Here is a 9,802-nt window from a genome sequence, read left to right on the forward strand (position 1 = left end):
TTATCTGAAGCTGTACGGGCAGTGGGGTTTTGGATCCACTCATCCATTGCTACACGAGGGCCTGCAGTCGCGCTGAAATGTTAGACAAAGAGCAATTAAATATGTTTTGTGAACTGATTTTAGCTTATAGTATAGATCAGAAATAAAGAGTGTTTCATAGATGACTTGAAAGAAAAGACTATGAATACATACTTGAGGTGATCCTTCTAAGTTACTTTAAGAAACAAGGTATATAAGACCGAGTTTTGATATATATGTTGTCACCAAATGCATGATAAAGGAATCATTATTCAACTACTTGATTGTTCTCAACCTTCCACAACAAATACCTACTAAACCATAACTGTTTTACATCATGTTGTTCTCCCAATTAGTTTCTATGCAAAGTTTAGCACAACAGTATCCACGTAGACAATATAAGTAGTTACAACCCACCCCTGAGAAATAATAAGTTTTTGATGAACAAGATAAATACGCAAACTCCTTACATAGAAGATATTCAAATCTCGGTTTAAGATAGAGGTTGTTAGTTTAAGTTTAGCAGTCTTCAGAGATCAGTAAACTCTGAAAGGTTCTTACACAACATTTTAGTAATAGTGATACCTAAAGAAGACATCAGGAAACGCCAGTTGAAAATAAGAATATAATTAGGATTAAAATAATTAAATCCAACATGTTAAAAGTTAGTTCTGTTTTATCCTATTTCCATGAGAAGTTGTATTCATAAGACTAAGATTTGCCTACCTCTCGACAGATTAGTGAAGCAACAAAACTGGAGAAATACTTAAAGAGAGCTTACTTGTGAAGAACAAGAAATATGCCACACAAAATCAGTGTCCCAGTGATGAGAATCCATCTAAAAATAACCAAGCTTCATAAATAGCACACGGGATCGTTCTTTCAGAAAAAGTACACGGGAAAGGAATTAATTGGAAAGACAACAGACATAACTTTGTGGTAGCCCAAAATGTACACTCACATGTAGACAAAAATCTGCATGCCTAATATTGAGAATCCAGTAAAGAGAAAGGACAATGGTCCATATGTATTAGAAAAATATGAACAACTGTTTCAAATTCTAAGATAAGCATAATTTAGTGTAACGGTCAAGGAAATGTTACCTAATCCAAGAAATGTCAAAGTAAGCATAGCCATAGATAGAATGATCAGAGCCACTCTCCTGCATATATGTAGCCTCCAAAAATTTAGTTTCAAATTAAGCATCAAAAGTTTCAAGGTTGAAATGAACAATCTTGAAAAGTTATTCACTTACACTGATTCTATCAGGTGTTCAATGTCATCCTTATTGTCAGCAGTTTTAGTGGAAAGAGTACTAGCAGAAGAAGTGATCTTTGTTTGGACGTAATCAATGTTTGTTTGGACATTAGCTGGGATCAAAATTCGATCGACTTAGAGCTATTTGGCAGCTGCTAAATAAACAGACACATTCATGAGATTATCAGTTGTGGCATTTGCATGATGCACCACATAGTCGAAAGTGCTTAGTTTACTGCTGTGGAACTTCCAATGTTGCACATTGAAAAGCAAATGAAGATCAAACTTCAATCAGAGAGCACATAAATGTGTGCATACGCATGTGTCGTGTGTGTGTAGGGAATTGTTTGGAGTTCAATTTCTATACAATAACTGTTGGGTTCATAGTATATGAAGGAAGTGTGAATGGAAAAATGGAGAATGAAATGGTGGAGAGGAAGGAGACACTAAAATGGAAAGTGTACTCCCAAATTAGAAAGTTTACTCTTTCTCCCACATTGGTAGAAGAAGAGAACTTGAAAGTGTTTACAATCAAGAACACTTACTCCACATGGCAAGTAAGGCAAGAAATAATAGATGCCTCGCGTCGTCATCGTCGTCGCTCGCCCGACTTTGGATTTGGATTTGGCAAATGATCGATGAGATCTATCTTTTACCTCTATTTATATATACATGCAGTAACATTTGCACTGTTTTAAGTGAAATGATGCATTGTTTTCGAACTAGTGCTTCAGAAATGATACATTATTCTGAACTGAGGCTACAGAAGGTTACAATGGTTCGAAATGATGCTCCAGAAGGATGTAATCCTTCAATGAAGTGACACACTGATTCATAAAATGAGATGACTGTTCAGGAAAAGATGCAATCTTTGATGAACAGACATGAACTTACAGCAAAGGTGTAACCTTTGGAGTGAACCATTGCCTCTTTTCAGAAGAGGCATGTTGTGGCTATATAAACCTGGTTTCTTCCACAGGTTTAGTACAAAATTTTCAGATTAAAAACTCTCTTCTTGTCTCAAAAATATTTTGTGTGATCACTCAAAACGTTCTATGAGTTCGAAGATATTTCAACCATTTGAGGTACCGCTACTGTTAGTCTGTTTAGTCATTTTATCCTGGGAGGAAAAATTCCACAACCTCGGATATAGTGAGGGGAATTATTTCCTTAAGAAAACTCCGTGAATTCGGACGACTTGGCTATTTTTTATTTCATCTTAATTTCTGAAAGAATAAAATACACCTTTTGGAAAGGTCATTTTGATCTTATATTGAGGGTATTTGATATACTTTATTGTGTTCTTGAACTCTAGTTGAAGTTATTGTTCTGCATATACTGATTCTGTGTACCTGAAGTATAGACGAAAATAACAATCTTAAGGAAATAACTACTATTACATAATCTGTATTGCTTGTGTTTGGAGATTAAAGTTTTAACTTTCTACTCTGCCTGAACTTAACTAGTGATTTGAAGTCATAAAAACTTCGTCACAAGTTAAAGATCATTCGGTTGACAATTGAAAGTCATAAAAACTTCATTGTTAACTAGAAACAAAAAAAAAATTAATTTTTATAAGTAGTATTCCGAAAATACTAAGTATTTTTTGTCTTGTGGTGACAGAAAAATGGCAACTGAAAATCAAATGATAGATGCGACAACGTATGTGGGGGCAACTAATATTGCCACATCAAGTCGCACAAATGCTCCGCCAACAATGGCATCGGCGGAGAAGCCCGAAAAATTTTTGGGCATCGACTTCAAGTGGTGGCAGCAAAAAATGTTATTTTACCCCACCACTTTATGTCTGCAACGGTTCACTAGCAAAGACGCTCCTGAGATACCCGAGGGAACCTCGGACAAAGACCGCTTCGTTATTGTAGAAGCTTGGAAATATCCGGACTTCCTTTGCAGGAATTATATTCTGAGTGGTCTCCAAGACGACCTCTACAATGTTTATAGTGGAACCAATACATCAAAGGAACTGTGGGGGGCACTTGAATGAAAATATAAGACGGAGGATGCGGTAATTAAGAAATTCCTTGTTGCACGATTCCTGGACTTCAAAATGATAAATAGCAAATTTGTTGTCTCTCAAGTACAGGAGTCGCAAGTCATCATACATGATCTCCTAGCAGAAGGTATATCTTTGAAAAATACCTTAGTTGAACAAATTAAAAATGTTCTAAATACTCACATAAACTGTTTTGTTGGTTTAATTGTGAATGATGCTTTCCAAGTAATGACGATAGTTGAGAAGCAACCACCTTTGTGGAAAGACTTCAAAAACTACTTAAAGCATAAACGCAAGGAGATGACTATTGAAGATCTTATTTTCCAACTTCGTATTGAAGAGGATAATAAAGCTGCCGAAAGAAGGTCAAAGGGGAATTCTATAATTAATGGAGCACATATTGTAGAAGATGACCAAAACAATTTCAATAAAAGGAAGAAAGCTAAACAAGGAAGCAATCAATCCAAGAAAAAGTTTAAGGAAAAATGCTTCAACTGTGGCAAGATTGGCCACAAGTCCACAGATTGTCGTGCCCCAAAGAAAGGCAAGAAGAAGGATCAAGAAAATATGATTGTATCCAACAAAGAATGCGATGATCTGTGTGCTATGTTCTCAGAATGCAACTTAATGGGGAATCCTCGTGAGTGGTGGATGGATTCTGGTGCCACCCGCCATGTATGTGCCAACAAAAAGTTGTTTTTGTCATTTTCTCCGGCTTAAGCAGAAGAAATGATCTACATGGCTAACTCCGCTACTGCTAAGGTGGAGGGAACAGGAAAAAATTGCTTAAAGATGACTTCCGGCAAGGTCTTGACACTGAACAATGTGTTATATGTTTCGAAATTATGTATGAACTTAATTTTTGTTTCACTCCTAGATAAGAACGGATTCAAATGTGTAATCGTTTCTGGAAAAATTATAATTAGCAAAGGAGAAATGTATGTAGGAAAAGGCTATCTGACCGAAGGCATTTATAAGATGAATGTAATAACTGTTGAAATAAATAAAAGTTTGAATTCTTCTTATTTGCTTGAGTCTTATGATTTATGGTATGAACATTTAGGCCATGTTAATTACAAAACGTTATGAAAACTGGTTAACTTAGAAGTTTTGTCAAACTTTGAGTGCAATAAATCAAAGTGTCAAACGTGTGTGGAATAAAAGTATGAAAAGCATCCTTATAAGTCCGTTGAAAGGAATTCCAATCCCTTAGACTTAATACACACTGGCATTTGTGATATGAAGTCAACACCATCACGTGGTGGGAAAAGGTATTTCATAACTTTTATTGATGATTGCACTAGATATTGTCGTGTCTACTTGCTAAATAGTAAGGATGAAGCAATAGATGCATTTAGGCAATATAAAACTGAAGTTGAAAATCAGTTAGACAAAAAGATCAAAATGATAAAAAGTGATAGGGGCGGAGAATATGAATCTCCCTTTGCGCAAATATGTGTAGAGAATGGAATAATCCATTAAACTACATCCCCATATTTACCTCAATCTAATGGAATTGTGGAAAGAAAAAATTGAACTTTGAAGGAAATGATGAATGTCTTACTTATAAGTTCTGGTTTACCACAAAACTTATGGGGGGAGGCTATCCTTACGGCTAATGTATACTCAATAGAGTTCCCCATAGTAAGACACAATCAATTCCTTACGAAAAATGGAAAGGAAGGAATCCCAACTTGAAATATTTCAAAGTGTGGGGGTGTCTAGCGAAGGTTCAAGTTCCTATACCTAAAAAGGTTAAAATAGGACCTAAAACGGTGGACTGTGTATTCATAGGATATGCTAAAAGTAGTAAAGCATGTTGATTTTTGGTTCATAAATTCAAACATCCAGATATTAATAAAAATACGGTCATTGAATCAGATAATGCTGAATTCTTTGAAAATATTTACCCGTATAAAATTAGACATGAACAGTCTAGTGGAGGATCTAAACGACCTCGAGATGAACCAAGTGAGAATGTACATAATGAAGAAAATCCAAGATGTAGTACACGTCAAAGAACGTCAAGTTCGTTTGGATCGGATTTTATAACATTTCTCTTAGAAAATGAGCCTCAAACATTTAAGGAAGTGATGTCATCGTCAGACTCATCCTTTTGGAAAGAGGCAGTCAATAGTGAGATAGATTAATCTTAAGCAACCATACATGAGAATTGGTTTACCTTCCTCCCAAAAATAAACCGTTAGGTTCTAAATGGATCTTCAAAAGAAAAATGAAGGCGGATGGTACTATTGACAAATACAAGGCAAGACTTGTAGTAAAAGGCTTCAAACAGAAGGAAGGCCTTGATTACTTTGATACATACTCGCCAGTAACAAGGATAACCTCGATTTGAATGTTAATTGCCTTGGCGGCGGTATATGATCTTCAAATCCATCAAATGGATGTGAAGACCGTATTCCTAAATGGAGATTTGAAGGAAGAAATATACATGAAACAACCTGAGGGTTTTGTGGTTCCAGGAAAAAAAAATAAGGTGTGTAAACTTGTTAAGTCACTTTATGGACTAAAACAGGCACCTAAGCAATGACATGCAAAGTTTGACCAAACCATATTGGCAAACTGATTTAAGATAAATGAATGTGACAAATGTGTATATATTAAAGACACACCAAATCACCAAGTCATTATTTGTTTATATGTGGATGATATGTTGATCATCAGCGGAGATATTTGTGATATAAATGCAATCAAACGAATGCTCTAGAGCAAGTTTGATATGAAAGACCTTAGAGTTGCAGATGTGATCTTAGAATATAAGAATCCATCAAACTCCTCAAGGGTTGGCATTGTCACAGTATCATTATATCAAAAAAGTACTTAAAAAGTTCAAGGATATGGAATTCGATATTGTCAAGACTCCATTGGATGTGAACTTTGCACTTCGAAAGAATGAAGGTGAAAGTGACTCACAATTGGAGTATGCAAGAGTATTGGGATGTTTAATATATATAATGAACTGTACACGACCAGACATAGCATGTGCAATTAGTAAATTGATTCGGTACACGAGTAATCCCAACAAAACTCATTAGATGGTAATGAAAAAGGTTTTAGGGTATCTTAAATACACTCAAAACTATGTTTTGCATTATAATAAATATCCTGCGACACTTGAAGGATATAGTGATGCAAATTGAATCACTGATCGAATGAAGTAAAATCCACAAGTGGATATGTATTTACTATTGTTGGAGGAGCAGTTTCTTGGAAATCATCCAAACAAACTTGTATCGCTCGCTCTACAATGGAATCTAAATTTATCGCATTAGATAAAGACAGTGAAAAAGCAGAATGACTCCGAAATTTCTTGAAAGATATTCCGTATTGGCCCAAGCCAGAGGTGCCAGTATGTATACACTATGATAGCCAAGCGGCAATAGGTAGGGCAGAGAGCATGATATACAACGGTAAATCTCGTCACATACGACGGAGACATAATACCGTTAGGGAACTTCTCTCTAGTGGAATTATCACTATTGACTGTGTAAAGTCAAAGGATAATATGTTGGATCTACTTACAAAAGGCCTATCTAAAGAAGGAGTGGAAAGAATATCCAAGGGAATGGTTTTAAGGCCTAGAACGAGTCAGCATGACGGTAACTCTACCTAGCAAACTGGAGATTCCAAGAGCTAGATTCAAGGAGATCAAACAAAGTTGTGTTTGACAGGTTCAACATTGTCAATTACCTAACCCATTCTCATGATGTAGACAATGTATAGTAAACTAGGATAAGACTTAAGGTGAAAAGTCTTTTAATGATTATCTAAATTTGGCAGATTTGACCAAATCGTTTAATCTACAGGATTGAACGTTTAGAAATCACCTATGTGAGGGTGAAGTGGAAGCCGCTTCAAAGAGAATGTTAGTAAAGGTCTATTCTCTAAGCTCTCATGAAACCGGGACGTGTTCATGGCTGAAAAGAACAAAATCATGAGAATCATAAACGTTAAAAGGATGGTTGTGTGACATATATTATTTAGGTGTACATTAAAGCTCGACAATTCAAAGATATCAAATCTACCAATTAACCGAGTGCATCCGATGTATGTTCACTACGAAAAGTTCAAAGGGAAACCCACTTATCCAGATGCAATCAGTCTTTGCTTGATGATCACATACTTTTCCGTAAAAATTTTACGAAAAATAGTTATTCCCCATTCATTTGGGGGATTGTTGGATTCATAGTATATGAAATAAGTGTGAATGGAAAAATAGAGAATAAAATGGTGGAGGGGAAGAAGACACTAAAATGAAAAGTGTACTCTCAAATTAGAAAGTTTACTCTTTCTCCCACATTGGTGGAAGAAGAGAACTTGAAAGTATTTATAATCAAGAACACTTACTCCACATGACAAGTGAGGCAAGAAATAATAGATGCCTCGCGCCATCATCGTCATCGCTCCCTTGGCTCGGCTTCAGCTTCGGCTTCGACTTCGACTTCGACTTCGACTTCGAATTTGGATTTGGATTTGGATTTGGCAAATAATCGATCGATGAGATCTATCTTTTTGGACAAACTTTATTTGAATTCCGAAGAATGCCAAGGAAAATTGCAGTAAAAATTTTTCTACAGTTTTGGACCTCCATTTATATATACATGCAGTAACAGTTGCACTGTTTCAAGTGAACTGATGTATTATTTTCGAACTAGTGCTTCAGAAATGATACATGTTCTGAACTGAGGCTACAGAAAGTTGCAATGGTTTGAAATGATGCTTCAGAAGGATATAATCCTTCAATGAAGTGACACACTGATTCATGAAATGAGATGACTGTTAAGGAAAAGATGTAATCTTTAATGAACAGACATGAACTTACAGCAAAGGTGTAACCTTTGGAGTGAACCATTGCCTCTTTTCAGAAGAAGCATGTTGTGGCTATATAAACTTGGTTTCTTCTATAGGTTTAGTACGAAATTTTCAGATTAAAAACTCTCTTCTTGTCTCAAAAATATTCTGTGTGATCACTCAAAATGTTCTGTGAGTTCGAAGATATTCCAACCGTTTGAGGTACCGCTACTGTTGGTCTGTTTAGCCATTTTATCCTGGGAGAAAAAATTTCACAACCTCGGCTACAGTGAAGGGAATTATTTCCTTAAGGAAACTCCGTGAATTCGGATGACTTGGCTATTTTCTGTTTCATCTTAATTTCTAAAAGAATAAAATACACCTCTTGGAAAGGTCATTTTGATCTTGTATTGAAGGTATTTGATATACTTCATTGTGTTCTTGAACTCTAGTTGAAGTTATTGTTCTGCATATACTGATTCTGTGTACCCAAAGTACAAACGAAAACAACAGTATCTAGTGAGAAGTTTATTAATTTAGCTATCGGAAAGAGAGAGAAAACGCTTTGCATCTTCCAGGGATATTTAGGCTGTGGACAAAAGGAATTTATCCATTTTGTAAGGATTCCCAACGAAAGGTTATATGAGTTGTGGTTGCTGCGAATCTGCTTCCACTATGGAGAGACCTGTAAGTTTCCTAAACTAGGTCTACGGTTCAAATACAACACTAATGAAAGTAAAGAAAACTTACACTATCGTATTGCTTATAGATAATCACCCATAAATAGTGGGATTACTAACTTGGAAATAGACACAATAGATTAAAATAAATAAGGCATGTATGTTAACTGCTACAATAGATTAAAATATATGTGCGTGTGTTTCTGTTATGTATTGATTCATATATACATTATGCAAAATATATGTGCGTGTGTTTCTGTTATGTATTGATTCATATATACATTATGCATCTACATGTGTATAGATTTGTTCTGTGTTTGTGTGTATATTGTAGACATTAAAATTTTGTGGACTCTACACAAAGAGTTTAATTTTGGTTATAGTTCTTGATGGGCTACTTTACCCTAACTCTAGCTTGGTGGCTACTCTACCTAAACCCTAAATAACGCCTATATAAAGGGGTCAAATATCCTTTTAAGGGCATCTGCAAGATCCCAAACATCCCACAAATTAATGAGATATTCATAAATCTCGAATATCTCAAAGGTCAAAGGGATCAAAACCCTCTCTTCTTGATTAATCAAATAAATCAAGAAGAACGACAAATCCTCCTTTCATGGAGATCAAATCCAAATATTCTTATGTTCAAGAAATACGCCACTAACGGCCCTCGAATTACAGAGAAATCCAAATATTCCTATGTTCGAGAAATACACCACTAACGGCCCTCGAATTATGGAGAAATTCGTATCCAAATCTTTCTACATTCGAGAAATATGCTACTGACGGCCCTCGAATTAAGGAATCAAGAGAGAAGAATCAAGGGAATAATAAATTTGTACCCACATCGTTTATCAATAAAATTGTTGTTTCTTCATATTTTTATTTGTGGTTAAAGTTTATTTTCCATGAATTAAATTATGTTGAAAACATATATATATATATATATATATATATATATATATATATATTTGTAATTTATTCTCGTTTTGCGCTTAAAGCCCCAACAAACCTTAGAGCT

The sequence above is a fragment of the Capsicum annuum genome, chromosome 6 (assembly GCF_002878395.1).
Source record: "Capsicum annuum cultivar UCD-10X-F1 chromosome 6, UCD10Xv1.1, whole genome shotgun sequence".
Taxonomy (NCBI): domain Eukaryota; kingdom Viridiplantae; phylum Streptophyta; class Magnoliopsida; order Solanales; family Solanaceae; genus Capsicum; species Capsicum annuum.